The 22,405-nt window shown below is 41.8% G+C and overlaps 1 protein-coding gene across 5 annotated transcripts in view; it reads left to right on the forward strand.

Moving 5' to 3' along the window:
- Window positions 1–10,120: 10,120 nt before the first annotated feature.
- B3GALNT1 (beta-1,3-N-acetylgalactosaminyltransferase 1 (globoside blood group)) overlaps window positions 10,121–22,405 on the forward strand; it is a 36,054-nt gene continuing 23,769 nt past the window's right edge. Inside the window, exons 1-3 of one of the 5 annotated variants that reach the window (XM_061193478.1) lie at window positions 10,121–10,298; window positions 11,234–11,313; window positions 11,732–11,820. The gene's annotated coding sequence lies outside the window, so the exon portion shown is untranslated. Of the gene's footprint in view, window positions 10,299–10,377; window positions 10,559–11,233; window positions 11,314–11,731; window positions 11,821–22,405 lie in introns of those variants that run through there. The other 4 variants (XM_061193484.1, XM_061193482.1, XM_061193479.1 and 1 more) reach the window with 4 other exon arrangements.

The raw sequence follows: 22,405 nt of genomic DNA on the forward strand, positions 1-22,405 counted from the left end.
TACCCAGAAGTGGAATTGTTGGATCATATGGTAATTCTATGTTTAACTTTTTGAGGAACTGTCATATTTTTTTTCACAGCAGCTGCATGACTTTACATTGCCACCAGCAACACCCAAGGGATCCAATTTCTCCACATTTTTGTCAACACTTGTTTTCAGGTTTTTTTGATAATAACAATTCTAATGGGTCTGAAGTGGTATTTCATTGTGGTTTTGATCTGCATTTCCCTCATTATTAGTGATGTTGAACATCTTTTCATGTGCTTATTGGTCATCTGTATATCTTCTTTGGAGAATTGTCTTTTCAAGTCCTTTGCCCCCTTTTGAACTAGAGTTGTGTGTGTGCATGTGTGTGTGTGTGTGTTGTTGACTTTTAGGAGTTCTTTATATATTCTGGATATTAATCCTTATCAGATATATGATTTGCAAATATTTTTTCTCATTCTGTGAACTGCCTTTTTACTCCATTGATAGTGTCCTTTAGCATACATAAGTTTTTAATTTTGATGAAGTCCAATTTGTCTTTTTTTTTCTTTTGTTACTTATGCTGTTGGTACCATATCAAAGAAATTATTGCCAAATCTGATGTCATGAAGATTGTCCTCTGTTTTCATCTGAGTTTTTATAGTTTTAGCTTTTATGTATAGGTCTTCAATCCATTTCGAGTTTATTTATTTATTTATTTATTTATTTATTTATTTATTTACTTTTGACCACGACACACAGCTTGTGGGATCTTAGTTCCCCGACCAGGGACTGAACTCGGGCCCTTGAAGTGAAAGCACAGAGTCCTAAACACTGGACCACCACTGAATTCCCAGTTTTGAGTTAATTTTTATATATGATGTTGGATGAGGGTCCAACTTCATTATTTTGGAAATGGATATCCAGTTTTCCCAGCACCATTTGTTGAATAAGTCCTTTCACCATGAATGGTACTGGCACCCTTGTTGAAAATCGTCTGACCATATATATGAGGGGTTATTTCTAGGCTCTCTATTCTATTCCATTGGTCTATATGTTTGTCTTTATGCCAGTTCCACAGTGTTTTAATTACTGTAACTTTGTAATAAGTTTTGAAATCAGGAAGTGTGAGACCTACAACATTTTTCTTCTTTTTCAAGATTGTTTTTGTTATTTGGGGTCCCATGAGAGTCCACATGTATTTTAAGATGTATTTTTCTGCAAAAAATGTTAGGATTCTGATAGGGATTGCATTCAATCTGTAGATCACTTTGGGTGGTACTGAAATCTTAACAATATTAAATCTTTCATTCCATGAACACACGATGTTTTTTGCGTTTATTTGTGTCTTCTTTCATTTCTCTGTGTGATGTTTCATAGTTTTCAGTCTACAAGTCTTTCACTTACTTGGTTAAGTTAATTCCCAAGTATTTTTACTCTTTTTGATGCTATTACAAATGGAATTGTTTTCTTAATTTCCTTTTCAGATTGTTCATTGTAAAATATTTCTCTTACGATGGGCAGGCTGAGCACCTTTTCGTGTGTTTAAAGGCCATTTGTATTTCTTTTTCTGTGGAATTGTCTGTTCATATTTTTTACTCATTTTTCTATTGCACTGTTGGCATTTTTCTCTCAATTTTTAGGAGCTCTTTATATATTACTAATATTAGCCTTCTGGGTCGAGGTTTAAGTCACAGAGGTATACGTATTTGTCAAAAATCAGTGAATGTACAATTAAGATTTGTGTATTTCATTCTATTTAAATTTTATATCACAAGAAACACCTTAAACAAATACTGAATTCTGGTTAATAATATACATGCATCAATATACCGGTTTGCAATTTATTTTGAAATGCAACAAAAAATAATATAGATTGACGGATGGATAGAGATAAATTACATACATGATAAAGCAAGTATCAATACAGTAAAATGTTGATGGTAGGATCTAGAGGGTGCATGTTCTCTACAAAATTTTTTCAAATTTGCTACATGTTTGAAAATGTTCATAATGAAATATTGGGGAAAATATTAGCCCTCTAATGATAGACATTACAAATATTTTCTCCAAGTTGTCAGGATTTTTTACTTGCTTATAGTTTTTCCTCATGAAAAGTGTTCTTTAAAAAGCTTATGTATAAATGCATTTATGAATCTTTTATTGCTTCTTCATTTTGAGTCATATTTTGTGCGGTTTTCCCTTTCTTATGTTATATAGCAATTCATTCACACTTTCTTCTACTACTTGCATTATTTTCTTTGTGTGTCTGTGTGTATTTCAGTTAAGTGATTATTTTTTAAGAAATAAATCACTGTAGCTTCAGTGAAGTGCCCTGTGCCACTCTAGTCTCTGTCCCCTTACCCCTCACTAGAGATAATCACTCCTGTGCTTTGGTTATATATGTTTACTATATATGACATATATACTTATAATGCATATATAAATTTATAATACATATATATTTACAATACATATATATATTTACAAACAATAATATAATTATGTTTTTCACATTTGTAAAACATATTCATAAATAACACCTTTCTGGAACTTGCTTTCTTTGATCAACATTTTTGAAATTTATCCAAGCTGAGAGGTATAGCTCTAATCGATCCATTTTAACTATTATATGAAATTCTTCCTAAAACATGCTGCATTTATTTATCAATCCTCCCATTTGTGCATATTAGTTTGTTTCAGATGCCTCTCAGTTAAAAGAAAGCTGTCATAAACATTGTTGTACACACCTTCCTGTGCACATGTGCATGTTTCTCCAGGGAAGACATCTAAGAGTGGAACCGCTGGTTTACAGGATATGCACATCTTCAATTTTATTAGATAAGTGATTTATACAATCATCAGCCGTGATTACTACCTGACAACTTAATATTATTGGACTTCAAAATTTCTGGCAATGAGTAGGTATAAAACTGTATCTCATTGTGGCTTTAATTTGCATTTCCTTGATTCCTATGAAAATGTGCATCTTTTCAGATATTTACTGGCCATGCAGATTTCCTCTTCTGTAAATTGCTTCTTCATACCCTTTGTGAATTTTTCTACTGCTCATTTGCATGAGCATGGGAACTGCATAGTCACACAGGGCCCTGCACTTAGAAGGGCCTTGTGCTTTGTTTAATGCTCTGCTGGTGCTGTTTTGAAATTCTTAATAATTTCTTACAAGGGGCCCTGCATTTTCATTTTGCACTGGGCTCCACAAATTGTGTAGCTGGTCCTTAGGCTGAGCCATGTTTGCACTGAGTTTTGACAGACAAAAAGGGATTCATATAGATCTGCATTGTTCAATATGGCAGCCACTTAGCCTTATTGTTCAATATAGTGGCTACATTAATTTAAATTAAATAAAATTAAAAATTCAGTTCCTCAGTCTCATGAGCTTTGTAACCCTTTAGACTGTGCCCTGTGGGGAACCACTGACCCATTTAAAACCAGAAGTGCATGGAAAGATCTGGGTTTGAGGAAGACAGCCCTCGTGGTAATGTGAAGGACTAGATAGGCAACTCAGAAGTCAGGGGAGCAGACAGAAAGCTCTGACACAAACCCAAGTGAGAAGTGAGGCTTTTGGGGGAGTGGAGGATCAGAAGGTCAGGGTCTCAGAGAGAGAAAATCCACAGGGTCTTGGTGACTGTCTGGATATGTGGAGTAATGGAGAGGGAAGAATTGAGGGTCAGACTTGGGCGACTGATAAATGGGGCTGCTTTAACCAAATCCAGAATCCAGAAGAACAAACAGATTTTATGGGAAGGTACTGAAGTTGGCTTGGACACATTCTTGAGGTATTCTGGGACAGTTGTTCACCAGTCTCCCTACCTGCTAAATGAAGGTAATGGTAGCATCTGTCCCACAGGACTGATGTATTAATAATCAACTGATACAGATATGTGAATACACTTTGTTAATGTTTAAGTGCCATATACATGTTATCTAGCGTCAGTCCTGTATGTATCTGAGGTCTGATGGAAGGAAGAAGCAGCGGAGGGACTGAAATACTGCCTGCGTTTGCACAAAAGGAGCACCATCCATCTAGTTCAGTGAGACAGGAGATGCTGGAGGAAAATGCTGAAGAGAATGAAAAATGTGGATAGTCAAGTAAGAAATACAGGATAACAAATCATCAATTAGAAATACACCCTAGCTGCTTCTAAACATAATAAATTGTCAAAGCTTTCCATCAAGTGGAAGAAGACGGAGTTACAATTAGATCTGGGAGAAAACACATATTAAAAAATTCAACTAAGCAATTAGTAGCAGCATTTACTGTAGATTAGAAACCCTCTCCAGAATTACTTCTGCCTTGGAACATACACAGCATATATTCCAAACTGCTGTTACTTTTTTTTTTTTTTTCACTTGATAGCATATATTTATTGGATTTGTTTTTCTCCCCTTAACCTCACTCTTCATGGGTTTGGATTTTTCACATTCTCCCCTCCTCCACTTATTAATTTTTTTTATTGGAGTATAATTGCTCCACAATGTTGTGTTAGTTTCCTCCGCACAGCGAAGTGAATCAGTCATACGCATACACATCCCCTCCCTCTTGGACCTCCCCGCCGGCACCCCCATCCCACCCAACTAGGCCATCACAGAGCCCCAAGCTGAGCTCCCTGTGCTGCTACATTTTGATTTTCATCTGCAGACACATTTAAAGTTAAAATGTAATATGTCCTTAAAGCTGATTGCTAGTTCAAACTTGTCATTAAGCATACTGCTTCCTAACGTTTGGTTATATGTTTGGAAAACTGCTAGGAAGTTTAACTATCTGATTGATTAGACAGTATTTGGGTGTGAAACGTAACTCTTTGATGCATGCTGTTCTTCCAGAATTTGGAGGTAATGTGCAAGATTCTTAAATTAGTTTTGCTTTTGTGAAGTAAGCAAATAACCTGATGTTAAACCTCAGTTAGGCTATTTAATTAAATTCCGTACCTATCTATTGAGGATATATCACAGCAAGGCAGCATGGTAGGGCATGGTCCTTCCTTCAAGGAGCTGATATCTCTTAGCAGAGACACCTATAAACTAGTACTGAGGGAAATGAGTGAGTGCTCACAGAATTCGAAACAGTCTGGGGTGATATGGTCAAAAGGGAGAGTAAGAACAGTAGCTGCCATCAGAGATCATAAATCCATAGTTTTATGACTCAATTTGAAGTTATGTGAATAAGGCTCTGAGAGCCAATCTAATATCGAGGTCAGCATCAGCCCTCCATCTCCCTGGGTGATGCGGACAGCAGAAATCCTCCACTTAGTTAAGCTGGCTGTGGCCAGGATATCGGCAGCTCCTCCCACTGACAGGGAGTCTGGTTGCCCATCCCTTCAATCTGGGTTGGCCTCGTGGTCTCCTCTGATCCACAGAATGTGGCATATGTGACCCTGTGTGATTCCCCAGCTATGCCTTAACAAGTCTGACAGCTTCCACCTCCACTGTCTTGGGTGCTGCCCACAGACTGACAATGGAGCCCCTGGAGGACGAGAAGCCCTGAAGATTCTCCAGAAGGAGAATCATGGCCTTCAGTAGACGGCATCACCAAGTGCCAGACATGTAAGTGAGGTCACCTTTGACCTTCAGCTTAGCTGACTTTCCAGTTCAGGGGTTGGCAAACCACAGCCTGCGGACCAAATCTGGCCCTCAGCCTGTTTCTTTGTAAGGCCCTTGAGCTAAGAATAGCTTTTGCTTTTTAAAGGTTTGTAAAAAAAAAAAAAAAATCAATAAATAACAAAGAAAAATATGCGACAGACACAAAACCTAAAATATGCACGATCTACCACCCCTTACAGAAACTTTTGCCAGCCCCTGTTATAGGTGAATATAACTGTGTGAGTAAACCCAGACAAAACCACAGAGGAGTCAGCCAACCAACCCTCAGAATCGTGAGAAATATTAAATGGCTATTTTTAATATATGAGATGCAATAGATAACTGAATCACAAGCTGAATAAATGCTACACAAGGAACAAGGAAACTGCCTCAAAGGAAATAAGCTCTTGAAGGTTTTGGACCTTTTCTTCTCAATCATTTCACTTGAAAGGATTTCTTCCCCCTAGTCTGCTGTCCATGGCTCTGTTTTGCATCCTAGGGAGGTTTTGCCATCTATGAGCACATATATCCACTCATTATTCATGGGACATTCAAAACATTTTAAAAACAGGTATTGGAGGGCTTCAGTGGTGGCGCCTGGTGGCGCAGTGGTTGAGAGTCTGCCTGCCAATGCAGGGGACACGGGTTCGAGCCCTGGTCTGGGAAGATCCCACATGCCGCGGAGCAACTAGGCCCGTGAGCCACAACTACTGAGCCTGCGCGTCTGGAGCCTGTGCTCCGCAACAAGAGAGGCCGCGATAGTGAGAGGCCCGCGCACCGTGATGAAGAGTGGCCCCCACTCGCCACAACTAGAGAAAGCCCTCGCACAGAAACGAAGACCCAACACAGCCAAAAATAAATTAATTAATTAATTAAAATGTCCTTGTTTAAAAAAAATAAATAAATAAAAACAGGTATTGGAATATAACTTTATAAAAATACAGAATTTGTAAGATATAATATCAGTGTCCTAAAGCATCCTTCCAAATACAGAGGTCTATTTTTTTCCATATATTACTCTATTTGCAATGGAGCTTTCCTAGTTTTGTTACCAACGAATTTCGTTTACTTACTGAGGTGAACTGTCAGCCAAGGTGAGGTGAAGCATGGTTGTGATAAAGGCATCAGCAGGTAGCAATCACTTTACCCTTTGCAAAGGGCACAGCTACCTGCCAGGGCTGGAGCCAGAAAAAGAATCACAACCAGGGATTCAGATCTGGATATTTACACAGTGTCAAAGAAGTCCAGTGCCTAGACTTACACTGCTACTATCCAAAAATAGTTTTGTTGTACACCCATTTTAACTCCTATCTCCACCTCTATTATTTTCAGAGAACCTCCAAATTACCATAAATAATTTTAAAATGTACATTTCATGCCCCTCTTCTTTCTCCTTCCTGTAGGGAAAAAAAAAAAAACAAAAAAACAACGCTTTTGTAAGGGAGAAGCAGTTGAACCAAGAAATCTGTAAACCAAATGAAATGGGGGGTACTTCCCAGGTGGCGCAGTGGTTAAGAATCTGCCTGCCAATGCAGGGGACAAAGGTTCGAGCCCTGGTCCGGGAAGATCCCACATGCCGCAGAGCAACTAAGCCCGTGCGCCACAACTACTGAGCCTGCGCTCTAGAGCCCACGAGCCACAACTACTGAGCCCACGCGCCTAGAGCCCGTGCTCCGCAACAAGAGAAGCCACTGCAATGAGAAGCCCACACACCGCAACGAAGAGTAGCCCCCGCTTGACCCAACTAGAGAAAGCCCGTGCGCAGCAACAAAGACCCAACGCAGCCAAACTTAAATAATTAATTAATTATTTTTTTAAAAAAAGGAATGGGGGCCCATATTTATAGTCTTGATGTAAATCTGTAGATCACAATTGGGGATGGGTGGTTATGACAAGGCTTGAAGTTAAATAGATGATCCAGACCCACCTGATTTTGAGCAAAGCACCACTACGATCAATACTATACACCTAAGTTTGCATTTGGCCTAGAGAAGTGTGGTAGCTCCTTTCCAAACATGTTCCCTCTCCACTCCTCAGTGAGCCTCATCTCCTGGTGTTCATGCCTTGTCTGATCCCCTCCCCTTGAATCTTGAACAGTCCTATGCTTGCTATTGACCAATAAAATGTCACAAAAATGATGCAACGTAACTTTCAAGTCTAGCTTCTGCCTTGCAGCTTCTGCCTTGGACTTTTAGAAAGCTGACTCTGATGAAATTCAGATCAACTGGCAGAGGCATGAGCAGACACTAATTTGCTGATGCAAACAAAAACCATTGATATGATCCACTGACTCTGACTCACTAAAAATTGTAAAAGTGGAGATACAGGCTCTCTGTTTAGAACCCTACATTTGTCTGTGGAATAGAAGATGCCCCTTGAGAGTTCTCTTGTGGGAGTTGAAGTGGTCACTGTTATACAGAGTAAACTTGACGTAGATCTCACCCAGTGGAGCTTATAAGCTTAAATGGATGAGCTCACACCCCCAGATGTTTGCTATGAGCCAGAGACCAGGTGATCACAGACAGAGTTTACACACAGTATTACATATTCTTGATTTGTTTCTGTTGTTAGAATCGAACTGGGAGTTTAGTTCAGGTATGCCCAGTTAAGTATAGGAAACTCCTCCCGGATTTTATCAAGCCTTCTTAAAACATACATCACAAGACCTTGTAGAAAGTATCACTGCTTTTACCAGAATTATCCACAGGAACCCTAAAGTGGCCCAAACTCCACAGAGTCCAGAGTTTTACTGTTCTTTGAATGAAGCTAGTACCTAATTCAATGAAACACCTAACACTAGGTACCAGAATGATCCAGATGATTACTCTATCCACCTAGGTGAATGAATTTGTAACCCATGTCCTCCTTGCAGGGATCTAAGACTTTCTCCTCCAAACAGATCCAAAGTCTCCACCCCACAGATTACCTATTAACAAAAGAGAAAATGGAGTTTAATAGAGAAATCTGGAGAACACTTCAGATTTCAGTGACCATTGATACTGGGACAACCTAATATTATGCATATAAAAATAACAGGGGTTTAATATTTATTATTATGTTCTTGCTGATGGAAAACAATACAAGCACCTCATAAAGTGTGCCATCTTAGAAGGATTCTTGCCATCTAATCAAACCTCAACCTTCCTTTGAGCTTACAGGAAATATGGGATCTAGAGAAAAAATTCAATGACATCAGGAGGAAAACAAGGTCAGACAAATTGTGAAAGTAGAACCCTCTGCCAAATAACTGCCTTAGACTCTTCAAAAAGTTAATACCACAAAAACAAAACAGGTGGAGGATTGCTCCGCATTAAAAGAGACAACCATAAAAACAAATACAATGCATGAATCTTCACAGGACTCTCTTTCTTTTCTTTTTTTCTTTTGACTAGCAGCAGTCTTTAATGTAAATGTCAGGCAGAGATCCACACAAATTTGAAAAAAAGTCTTTAACTTGAAAGAGCTTAAAACAATAAAAAAAAGATTAAATAGACAATTCAGGAAACAGAGGAAACTCAAAAGAGAAAGTCCTGAAATTTGTCTTATTATCCATTTGGTAAGAGAAGATATTGCATCCCTTAAATAAGAACTGGACGCCATGGGACTATCTTTCTACAAAACCAATATATGACTTTTTTTTGATAACTGGAGAAATTTGCATATGGGCTGGATATTAGGTGATGTTAAATTATTAAGTTTCTTAGATGTAATTTAGTTTCTTATGTGGTTGCATAGGAGAATGTCTTTGTACTTAGGCGAGAGAGAAAGAAAGCAGTTACCGCAAAATGTTGAGTTATTCATTCTCGGAAGAATGTACATGGTTGTTCACCGAACTATTCTTTCGACTTTTCACACCGTGATGCCGCAGCCGACCTGTTCACTGTGCCACAGACAAGCGGCCAGAATGGGGAACTGTTTTCGGATGGCACTGTGTCAGGGTTGCCGAGAGAGGAGAGTAAATACTATCTCTGAATTAATTCAACAACCTCCACCCAGAGGCCGGTACAACCAGAGCCCATACAGCACACTCAGCTCCCGCGCCTCAAAGCTTCTCCATTCCTCCCAAGTAGCAACAGTTAGTGACAACTCAGGGTGGGACAGACCTTCTTTGAATTCTCCAGACCAAAGGAGAGTTTCGAGAGGCATTTCTCGAGAGCATGCGACTCCCGGGACTCCTGTTCACACCCCAGACCATTGTAACCCCGACTATCCCCAACCTTCTTTTTCTATTGATTCTACAAGGAGAACGCGCATTTCTTCTGCGAGAGCAAAGAACTTCCCAAGGTGTCTTCTTCCCTTCATAGCTCTGTGCGGATTTTAAAAAGTAAATCCCTCCCGGACTGCCTCGAGGCCGAGCACTTACGCAACTTGAAAACAGGGCAAGCCGGGCAAAGAGAAGCAAGTCTTAAACAGAAATCCTTCCCGGGGTCAGCCCATCGACTAACCGCTGCCAGGCTCAAATGTAAAATGCCTACCTAGCACCGCGGTGCATGGAATGCAAGGTGACGCCGAGAATCCAAACGTCGCGCCCGGATCAGCGCGGAGGCCTGGGGGCCCAGGGCCCGCGCGTGCGTGCGTGCGAGCGAGAGGACGAGTAAGGAGCTCCGGGCCCGGCGCGTGGTCTGCGCGCGCCCGGCCGCGCGTGCGGCTGCGGGAAGGCTGCGTGTGCGCGCGGGGCGGGAGCTTCGGCCATCCGCCCACGTCGGAGCACGGTACGCGCCGCGCGGGAGGTGAGTGTGGTCAGGGGTGGGTGCTGGGGCGGCGCGGAGCCCTCGGAGGCCCCCGGCCTGGGTGGCGGGCGTGGCGCTGGGACCTGCTCCGCTCGCTACGCGCGCTCCTCCGGGACACCGAGGCCCGGGCGGCTGGGCCGGGAGGGGGGCAGGGTGGCGCCGCCCACTCCTCCGGCTCTCTCCCGGGCGCGGCCAGGGTTGAGCCGCGAGCGGCCGCGCCCAGGGGCTTGGGGCTCCGCAACTATCCGCTCCCCCACCGGGTGAGCGCGGGAGGTGGGGCCGCGGGCGACACCGAGGAGCGCTGGGGTGCGTGGTAGGGCCAGGCCGAGGCTGCGAGGAGCACGCTGTCCGCCCTGCTCTACCCCAGCGCGCAGCCCACCTCCTTCCCGTCGCCTCGGGGAGCAGCACGAAGCAAGTTGGCCGGGCCGGCGGGGGAGCGGACGGGGACGGTGATTCGGTGTCGGATTCCCCAGGCAGGCCTGGAGTGAAGCATTGACGAGGAGTTAGGGAAGGGCCCAGCAGCCGAACTGTGGGAGGCTTGTTCCTCCTGGGGAGGGGTTGGGAGGAATATGGACCTAAGGAGGAGAATGGGCGAATTGGGCAGAGAGAGGAGGACACCCGAAGAGGCTAGGGCTACATGATTTTTAAAAGGGGTCTTAGCAAGCATACAGGCATTTTAAAGGAAATCTTTAAGGTGCAGTGGAGCCTCACTTTTCAAGCAATAGGGAATGATGCCAGCAGCAAGCACGACTGGCATTCCGTGTTCCTTCTCTCTCTTCCAGTGTTCTAGGAAGGAGAATGTGCAAAGTAGAGATGGTTTTCTTTCCTTCATGTGTTTTGCACATAGTACCAGCGTTTAGGAGGTGACTGCTTTGTCAGGTAAAGCTATCAGTAAGGAACAAATTACCAAACCATGTCTTTTTTTCTGTTTTCAGAGGTAAGGAAGATTTGAGTTTGCAGTCTTCAACTGGGAACAGCTTTGTGTTTTAGCTTTCCCCAGGCGGCTTAGACAGAGGTAGGGAGCTGATTTTGTGCTCTCAGAATGTGTTGATGCCTGATAAAAGCATGCATTGAACCTGTATCAGTGTAGAGAAGGAAACTATTTACTATTTAGAAATAAGAGTCTAAGACCTTTTTTTTTTCTCCTGACTAGAAAGTTCATTCAAATGAATGGTTGTTGGGTAATTCCAGTCCTGAAAATAAAGCCTGTTATCAAGACAGTGGCCAAGTATAATTCCACATGAGATGCGTGAAGTGATTTGAGAGCAAGGAGGAAGAAGAGAGGATCACAGCTTTTCCAAAAATGAAAAGAATGTTGATATATAATGGTTTGCTCCTATAGCAGCTTGCTAGATATAGAACATTAATTTTAGATGTCTCATGCCCAATGTTGTTATGACTGAGATATATTCTTTTTCTGTTCCTCTGTTCAGTAGTGCACAGCAAATCTTTTAATTAAAGCATGGAATACGGAAAACAAAAAACTTCAGCTAGTGCTTTAGTCTCATCTGAAATGCTACAGGTAAGTTCCTCTTATTTTAATTGAGAAATTATCCTTATCAGTTAAAATTGACTATAATAGTCTCCTTTATAAGATTTTAAGGATCATTTATGCAGCTACAAGTTTTGTTGTATATTCTAGTATATTTCTTTCCCTAAAGGATTTGAGGAGTTGGAAGAGTTAAGCTCAATTAAACCATTTTAGGTTATATATATATATTTTTTTTAATTGAATCATTATTAAAATACCATGGTATCTCAGGAAAACTTAACTATATAAACTTATTTTAGTGGTCATATTCAACTCAAGATCAGACTCAATTCTCTTTACCCCTAAGAAAATACTCCAGTGGTTACTTTTCTCTCTTTTCCTTCCCTTTCAAATGATTTGCCTTGTCTCTGTGCCCGGTCTCCAGCTCTGTTCTGTCCACCATTGGATGATACAGGTAGAATCCCATTTTAGGAAATGCCTTTATTCCTTCTGCAACCATAAAATGTCCAGGCCAAATACGCTTTTCTGTTGCATCAGAAAACAGCTATCATTGCTCATCCATGCTCACTGTGTAGTAGATAAACACACTACAGCTTCATGAATGAGGTCAAAACTGGAGGGTCAAACAGGATGCTCTTAAATGACCTGGCACAACAGGTAAATTCAAAAGTTGCAGTTCATTTAACAGCAGGTTCTTTGGCAGATATCTTTTTTTGGACTATGAGCAATGATTTTGTTTTAGTAAAAAGTTGCATATTATAAATATCGATTTGCTTTTGCAACCGGAGCTTTTGATACATTGTGAATTAGAAGAGAGGGGAAGGCGATGGTATAAGTTAGAAGCAACTTGTAGGGTGCATGTCTAGATGAGGGGGAGATGAAGCTGCAGAACAGTCTGTAGTGTGGGACCCTGAGAGGCTACAGGATAGAAGATTTGGCCAGGGGTGTAACTTGCACCCCTTGAAACTGAGAAATTAAGGAATAAAAAACAGAGCTAGAGTAGATTGTTTCCCATTCTGTGTGGATCTGACCCTGACACAGGTAGTTAGTCAGGAAGCCAAGGCCTTTTGTTGTCCCCTTATAGCATCCACAGCCTAGTTTAATACTTCTCAGCCCTTCTACCCTCCAGGAACTATTTCATGTAGGGAACATGTTACAAGCACTAGGATCCCCTTTTCAGTAACATAGTCTTCTGGGGTAATGAGGAAACAGAGAAGAGCGATCTTAGGAGGTTTTGTTGCTGTTCTGAGATGCCATTTCATGGGGCTAGACAAACACTTTCAGACCAGCAGCCTATTTTGAAAATAGTTTTATTGGAGCACAGTCACATCTATATGTTGAATAATGTCTATGGCTCCATTTTCGCCACCAAGGCAGAATCAGGTAGCTGGGATAGAGACCATGTGGCCCACAGAGAAAATATTTGCCATTTGGCCTTTTATTTTTAAAAAGTTTGCCCACTCCTAGAACATAGATGTCTGCTAACCTCCAAAGCAGTGCACTTTAAGTAGGCTCTTTTAAGTTTGAATTAAGGAAGTACTGCTCCTGTTAAACATTTCACAAGTCTGCAACCACCTACTACCAGCATGACAATGAGGGCTCCAACCATGTCTCTTATCTGGAGCTATATTTGGCTATTATTTCGGTAACAGAATTTGTTTTCAAGAATGGAGTTACCCACTTGCTGAGAGAAAAAATTATAATCAACTCTTATCTCAGTATTAAATAGTTTCATTCTCTAAACTGATATAATTTGTATAATTTGCACTTTTGGGGGATATCTACACATTCTGAGAGTGCAAACTCAGCACCTTGTCATGAACAGTGGCCACAGGTTTGGAGACATTTGAGCTGGGGGTGGGGGGGTGTCCCTCCATCTTCTCCAGGTGGGCTTTGCTCATAATGTTCAGTCTAAAACTTGGAGTCATGAACCTTCCTCCATGCTCTGCATAGTGTCAGCAACTTGAGGGCCAGGCAGCCTAGCCTGTAACACAGGTCCGGCATATCGAATGAATGAATGAAATACATTCAAATAGCTAAGGACAAGGGAAACAGTAACTTAGCTTGACAGACAAGAATGACAAAGATCTGTAATACTCCTCACCTAGGGCAACAATGGGAAGAAGTGTTAACTAGAGCAGCTTGCACTGTCCTCTTCCTCCAATGAGTAAAGCTGTTTGTAGCAAAACAGAGACAGGCAGCCCAGTTCTCAAGGCAGCCTTGGCGCTACTCTGCCTGACTTGTGTCATCTTTGCTCTGCTCCAGTTTTCCTAGCTTCTCTGAACCTGGTTATCCTGTTGCCTCTTCCCACAGGCTACTCTGTCACATGGCTCCCTCAGACTGCCTACCACTCAGGGCAGAGTGTGTCCACTTTTGTTGTACTCTTTGCTCCCTACCCAGGAATCTCAAGAGGCTATGGGATTGGGTGTGAGGTTGGGCTCTTCTACAGGCACTGTGCTCTGGAGAAGGAGCACAGCATTTGGAGTTGAACCTAAGTTTGGGTTCCAGGTCTGCTTGTATCTGGGCTGCACCAGTCTCTGAAAAATGAGATAGTGATACCCATTTTACCATGTTGTGAAATGTGCTTTGTTAATTGCTGTAGAAGTGATACAGATTTAAGCCCAAGAGTCTGCTTAACCTTAAAAAAAAAAACCCTGCTTAAAATTCTAACCTATTGCAAATTACAAAGAGTACTTTTTGTGTGTGTGTTGGATACAAGTGCAGATAAGGCAGAAGCAAAGAGAAAATCTCGAATGAATTTTCCTTGTCAGGTTCTACTACTTCGGGCTGCTCCTCATCTTTCTCAGCCTAAAGATCCTGCATGCCACAAGCCCAGAAATCTATAAAATACAGTTGTCCTCAGTATCTGCAGGGGATTGGTTCTAGGACTCCCTCAGATACCAAAATCCATCTCAAGTCCCTAAAATGGCATGGTATTTACATATAATCCATGCACATCCTTCATATACTTTAACTCATCTCTAGGTTACTTATAATACCTAATGTAATGTAAATGTTATGTAAAACATAACGTTTAGTTATGTTAGTTGTAAATACAATGTAAATGATATGTAAATAGTTGCCAGCACACATGGCAAATTGAAGTTTTGCATTTTGGAACGTTCTGGGATTTTTTTTTTGAATATTTTTGATCCAAAGTTAGTGGAGCCCATGGTTGCAGAGCGCTGTGTTCCCATATATTGTTATTCCTACAATAAAATACTTTGTTTACAAACGGTATATGATATGTGTTTTTAAAATATGTTTTTAAAAACCCAGATGTCTTCTACCTCAACACGCAAGAGGCTGGAGGTTTCCATTTTAATGAGGCTAGAATGAAGGGCATTCTCCCATACATCTCAGAATATCTGAAGGCGATATCACTGCAACCAGCAGAGGATGCAAGGGCAGAATGGGGAAATAATGGAGCATTAGGTATTTATACTCACTGTCTACCTAAAACTTGTAACAACCACAGAGAGTTATGCTTCATATGGGGGGTTTTCTTAAACTCATTGAGTACTTCAGATTCATTCTTAAAAATGGAACAATTTTAAAATTTTATGCAAAATGAAACCTTTTTAAAGGTTTTTTTAAAAAATATTTATTTATTTATTTGGCTGCATTGGGTCTTAGTTGCAGGATCTTTGTTGCAGCACTCAGGCTCTTCTCTAGTTGTGGTGCGTGGGCTCTAGAGCACACGGGCTTAGTTGCCCCGCGGCATGTGGGGTCTTAGTTCCCCGACCAGGGATCGAACCGGCGTTCCCTGCATTGGAAGGCGGATTCTTAACCACTGGACCACCAGAGAAGTCCCAACCCTTTTCTGTATACTACATTTTAAACATGAATAACAAAGTCATGGAATCTTGGAGTTGGAAGGGACCTTAGAAGTTATCTAAAATAACTAAAATAACTTAAAACTCAGTGAGGAATTAACCTTCGTAACATTCCTGCCAGCTGCTTGAAGATTTCTGTTGGTGAGGAGCAGCCCATTCTAGTAATCTTTACTGAACCTTCCCACTGATTTTTTTTTTTTTTTTTTTTTTTTTTTTGCCTGCGTTGGGTCTTCATTGCTGCACGCAGGCTTTCTCTAGTCGTGGTGAGCGGGGTGTACCCTTCGTTGCAGTGCACAGGCTTCTCATTGCAGTGGCTCTCTTGTTGCGGAGCACAGGCTCTAGGCGCACGGGCTTCAGTAGTTGTGGCGTGTGGGCTCAGTAGTTGTGGTTCGCGGGCTCTAGAGCTCAACTACTGGCTCAGTAGTTGTGGCGCACGGGCTTAGTTGCTCCGCAGCACGTGGGATCTTCCGGGACCAGGGCTCGAACCTGTGTCCCCTGCATTGGCAGGAGGATTCTTAACCACTGTGCCACTAGGGAAGTCTCCCACTGATTTTTATCTTTGGGCTTCCATTTGCCTTCTGGAGTTACACTGACGTATTGTTCAAAATATCTGAAAGCATCTACCACGGCCCTTCTAAGCTTTTGTTTTCCCCAGAACAGAACGTTCCTCAGTTCCTTCAGCCACTACTTCATCCAATTCTTATTATGGGAGTTGAGAAACCAAACCCTTAACTTTCCTCTCAACTATAAACCTAACTTGTCGATGATCCTTTTAAAATGGAACATATATGTGGCTATGGGTTTATGACCCCTTTTGCCCAGACTCCTTTCTCTTTCTTGAACCCAAGAGTGTATTAGGAGTTTTAGTGTGTGTACTGGGGGAGGGAGACACATTATGATACTAGCCTGTCGGATTTCTGTTAGCACTGCCATTCATTTACAAGCACGTGGGGAATGCTTTCCGTGCTAGGTGCTGGGGACACAGCAGTGTACAGAAGTGAGCATTGTCTTTGTTCTGGTGGAGCTAGATGGGATCTGAGAGGTATCCTGGCCCAATCCCTTAAAGGCTCTGATGAGAGAAGCAACTCCCTAAATTCAATAACTTGCCCCCTCCCCCAGCCACTGGAACTAGAATCCTTGTTTCCTGACTCTCCAGTTACTCCTTTATACCATCACCTTTCTTCGTACTGAATTCATACTCAACTAAAACCTTTAGGTCTTCCTAACTTAGACGGGTGTTAAAATGGTCTCCCATCCTCTCTTACACAGTTGGTTTTTTGAACTGTGATATAGGACAGTAAATTTTTTCCCATCAGATTTCACCTTGCTTTGGCTCTATTCTAACCTGTTGAAAGCTTTTTAGGTTGCAATTATATCTTCTAATGAATTTGCTATTTTTTCCTGCTTTGTCTTGCCTTCAAAATTGAATAAACCCATATTCATTTGTCTTTGATAAGAAATATTAAACAGGAAAAGTCTAAAGATAGGCCTGTGATTAAACCCTAGAGATTTTCTCCCAGGTTGACAAAGATGCTCTAACAGCCTTAGAACATAAGTGGGAGGACAGGTCTTTGGCTGTTTTGGTCAGTACTGTATTCTCACAGTCTAGCTTGAGCCCAAGAGGTATGTGTTGAACAAAAGACTGGCTGTGCAAAATCCACTGGCCAAGATGGATCAGCCGATTTTGAACCATCTAGGCGCTGCCACTGGACTCAGCTTTTTCCATTTGGTTCAGAGGGACCTTTCAGTGCACTGCCCTCTTCAGAGAAGCTTCATCCTTGTGTGTTATCTAAGGCTTCCCTTGATCTTCTGGTCAAGGAACCCTTTTGAATATGGAAATGAGGTTAGTCAGACGAAATTTTCTTAGTGACTCTGCTGGTTCCTGATGGTCACTGCTTCTGTGTCGAAGTGTTCACTAATGTTTACATAAGTGTGGGAACTTACTCACAGTTATTTGGAATATAAACTCACTAACATTATTCCCCCTCAGCAATTCGCCATTTCTGAAAAGTGTACTTGGAAGAGACTTGTTGAAAATTGTTTGGGTGAGAATTAGAAAGAGCTGAGCATGATTTGCTTGGAGATTGAACTGTGTTTGCATTTAGGATTTCCCTTCTTTTAAGTTTCTGGTTTAGCTTTGTCAACTCTTTATGCCTGGGGAAGAACAGAGGTGCTTCACTACATGGAGGAAAGTATGAAGACATCAGACTAGAGAGATAAAAACAAGTCAGGAAGGATGCCTTGTACTGCAGAGGTTCCAGACCTCACTTATGGGGTGAGGACACCTGGATTTCCAGCCCTGCTCTGCTGCCTGTGAGCCCCTGACTAAGGAGCAGGTCTCCAAAGCACTTACTATAGTGCCAGGACCAGGCAGGTGCTGTTGCTACAGTTATGGAGAGAGGGGAGTATGAAGAAGTTAGGTAAGATAGAAGGCAAGTTCTTTTTTTTATGTTTTTTATTTATTTATTTATTTATTTTTGGCTGTGTTGAGTCTTCGTTTCTGTGCGAGGGCTTTCTCTATTTGCGGCAAGCGGGGGCCACTCTTCATCGCGGTGCGCAGGCCTCTCACGATCGCGGCTTCTCCCGCTGCGGAGCACAGGCTCCCGATGCACAGGCTCAGCAGTTGTGGCTCACGGGCCTAGTTGCTCCACGGCATGTGGGATCTTCCCAGACCGGGGCTCGAACCCGTGTGCCCTGCATTGGCAGGCAGACTCTCAACCACTGCGCCACCAGGGAAGCCCGAAAGCAAGTTCTTTTTGCCGTTAACTTTGTTCGCCCCGACAGAGTAAAGAATGTTTCATTTTTAAGCATTATTAGATTATGCACATGTAGTGGTTGCAGTTCATTCATTCAATAAATAAAATTGGATTCCCTATTATACTTCCAACTGTGTGCTTCAAAGTAAGAAGAAATGTAAGTCTTATCAAATATGCTTAATCCTTAAAGTAGCTTGATGCCTCTTAAATATCTCATACCTCAGTTTGAAAAGGTTCATGTATTTTGTAGTTCTCCAGTTGCTAGAAGTACCTATTGTAGGACTTTGGACAGTGCACACCATCCCCAGTTGTAGGAAGACTGTGGGGCAGGGGGGAGGATCATAGGAGAGGGAAGCATGTGTATGGAGGAGGAACCAAAAAGTCCATGTTTGGCATCTTGGACCTATTAGTAGTTCCGTGGCTTCTATGTGCGTGGTAGCAGAACATTAGGAACTTTAAGATGCTATAGGAAACATAATCCAAGCCTCTAAAAGAAGGCCTACTGATTTGCAGGGGGAAGATGGATCAACTAGGATTTATTTGCATGTTTAAATGTGTTATAAGGCATAGAGCGTCATGTAAGAGACATCAGGAGCTAACAGCAGGGTTTGTAAATGGAACAAATTAAGAAAATAAAAGTAAGGGGAGTTCCCTGGTGGTCCAGTGGTTAAGACTCTGCACTTCCACAGCAGGGGGCGCGGGTTCGATCCCTGGTCAGGGAATTAAGATCCCACATGCCGTGTGGTGCAGCCAAAAGCAAACAAACAAGCAAATAAATAAATGGTTTCCAAATTAAAAAAAAAAAAGAGTAAGTTAGAGCATACAGTGGATGTAATAATAATAACAGTTCTCCAAGAGATGGTAATATGCAATAAAGTTTGAGAACCACTGGCTTAAGAAAGAAAAGGGAAGGGAGAAGTAGTGGTCAGACATCACTGGTTCTGTCTGTTTCTAATATAATTGGAGGAGGTAAGAATGACAGAATTTTATATTGCTTTGTTTATGAATTAATGTGTTCAGTTTGAGAGGGTACTACTAGGGAAATTTTCTTCAAGGATATGTATTTTTTTAATAAATTTATTTATTTTATTTTATTTTATTTTTGGCTGCGTTGAGTCCTCGTTGTGGTACGTGGGCTTCTCATTGCAGTGGCTTCTCTTGTAGCAGAGAACGGGCTCTAGGGGCACGGGCTTCAGTAGTTGTGGCTCGCGGGCTCTAGAGTGCAGGCTCAGTAGTTGTGGCGCACGGACTTAGTTGCTCCGCGGCATGCGGGATCTTCCTGGACCAGGGATTGAACCCCTGCATTGGCAGGCGGATTCTTAACCACTGTGCCACCAGGAAAGTCCTATCATTTTGTATTAAACCCTATATGCATAGGACCTTTTTTAGGCAATTAGGATTTCTACTCCTTTGTAGTATCATGTTTTATGCAGAAGTCAGAATGTTGCACAGCTGGCAGCAGTTTAGTAATTATCTTTTTTTTTTTTTTTTTGGCTGCTTGCGGGCAGGATCTTTGTTCCCCAACCAGGGATCAAACCGTGCAGTGGAAGTGTGGAGTCCTAACCACTGGACCACCAGGGAGTTTCCAGTAATTATCTTTAATAGTTAGCTCATGTTTTCTCCTTGGATGACCCTGAATCTAGCATGCTTGGGCCCAGAATTTCATTGAAATTTGTTTTTCGTTTGTTTGTGTGTTTGTTTTTTCCTGTCTGGACCTTTTATTTTTAAATGAACTTTATCAGAATCAGTGCAGCCTGTTAGAATAAGGCTTTGTATTAGAAAATAGCTGAAGAATAGTAAGCATAATCTAACAGAAACTCAGGAATTTACTTTTGGATTCAGTTTATTCTTGGGAATATTTTCGTAATATGTTAAGTGGATAAAAACACATTACCAGACCATTTGTACAATATTTAGATATCCATCAAGCACCTACTGTGTGCTAGGCTCTGGGCATATGGCATTGAACAAGATGGGCAAGGCCTTTCCTTCATGAACTTACATTCTTGTGAAGGGAACAGACAACAAACAGGCAAAGAATTCCAGGTAGGGCTAAGGGCTTAGAGGAGAATAATGAGGAATGTGATGGAAGATAGGGGCTGGGGGAACTACTTGAGATAAGGGGCCAGGAAAGGGCTAAACTAAATGACATTTTGCTGAGACCTAAAGCATGAGAAGGAGCCAGACTTTCCAAGAACCAGCTTTTGAGTTAGAGGGAGAACAAGGGCAGACTCCCTGAGGGAGGGAAAGAGTTTGACACAGTCAGGGATCAGAAAGGAAGCCCTTGTGGGTGAAACGGGTAGGATGAGGGCAGTGGCAGCTGGTGGGATGGGGGCTTATGTTTTCCTGAGGAGAGACAGGCTTGATAGATCTTCATCAAAAATGTTAACATTGCAGGACTTCCCTGGCAGTCCAGTGGTTAGGATTCTGTGCTTCCACTGCAGGGGGCGTGGGTTGTTTTTTGTTTTTGTTTTTGTTTTTTTGTGGTGAGAACAGTTAAGATTTACTCTATTAGCAACTTTCAAGTACTATCAATACAGTATTGTTAAACGGTCCACACATTGTACGTTAGAGTCCCCAGAACACATTCTTTTTTTTTTTTTTTTTTTTTATTTATTTATTTATTATTTATGGTTGTGTTGGATCTTCGTTTCTGTGCGAGGGCTTTCTCTAGTTGTGGCAAGTGGGGGCCACTCTTCATTGCGGTGCGCGGGCCTCTCACTATCGTGGCCTCTCTTGTTGCGGAGCACAGGCTCCAGACGCGCAGGCTCAGTAATTGTGGCTCACGGGCCTAGTTGCTCCACGGCATGTGGGATCTTCCCAGACCAGGACTCGAACCTGTGTCCCCTGCACTGGCAGGCAGATTCTCAACCACTGCGCCACCAGGGAAGCCCCAGAACACATTCTTATAACTGGAAGTTTGTACCCTTTGACCAACATCTCCCCATTTCTCCCACCCCCTAGTTCCTGGCAACCACCATTCTACTGTTTCTATGAATTAAATGTTACTAGATTCCACATATAAGTGAGACCATGCAGTATTTGTCTTTCTCTGACTTATTTCCCTTAGCCTAATGATCTCAAGGTCCATCCATGTTGTTACAAATGGCAGGATGTTTTCTTTTTTATGGTTGAATAATACTCCTGTGTGTGTGTGTGTGTGTATGCCATATTTTCTTTATCCATTCATCCATCAATATGCATTTAGGTTGCTTCCATATCTTGGCTATTGTGAATAATGCTGCAGTGAACATGGTGGTGCAGATATCTCTGAGGTTTGATAATTTCGTCTTCTTTGGATATATACTCAGAAGTGGGATTGTTGGATCATATGGTAGTTCCATTTTTAAGTTTTTGAGGAAACTCCATACTGTTTTCCATAGCGGCTGAACCAATTTACATTCTTACCAACAGTGCCCAAGGGTTCCCTTTTCTGCATATACTCACCTACACTTGTTATCTCTTGTGTGTTTTTCATGGTAGCCATTCTAACAGGTGTGAGGTGATATCTCATTGTGGTTTTGATTTGCATTTCCCTGATGATTAGTGATACTGAACACCTTTTCATATGCATGTTGGCCTTTTGTAAATTTGTAAATCTTCTTTGGAAAAATGTCTATTCAAGTCTTTTGCCCATGTTTTAATTGGACTTTTTTTTTTTTTTGCTGTTGAGTTGTAAGAGTTCCTTATTTTTTTTTTTTTTAATTTTTATTGGAGTGTAGTTGCTTTACAATATTGTGTTAGTTTATACTGTACAGCAAAGTGAATCAGCTATATGTATACATATATCTCCTCTTTTTTGGATTTCATATATCCCCTCTTTTTTGGATTTCCTTCCCATTTAGGTTACCACGGAGCACTGAGTAGAGTTCCCTGTGCTCTACAGTAGGTTCTCATTAGTTATCTATTTTATACATAGCATCAATAGTGTATATATGTCAATCCCAATCTCCCAATTCATCCCACCCCCTCCTTTCCCCCTTGGTATCCATGCATTTGTTCTCTACGTCTGTGGCTCTATTT

This window comes from Eubalaena glacialis, chromosome 6 (assembly GCF_028564815.1).
Source record: "Eubalaena glacialis isolate mEubGla1 chromosome 6, mEubGla1.1.hap2.+ XY, whole genome shotgun sequence".
Taxonomy (NCBI): Eukaryota; Metazoa; Chordata; class Mammalia; order Artiodactyla; family Balaenidae; genus Eubalaena; species Eubalaena glacialis.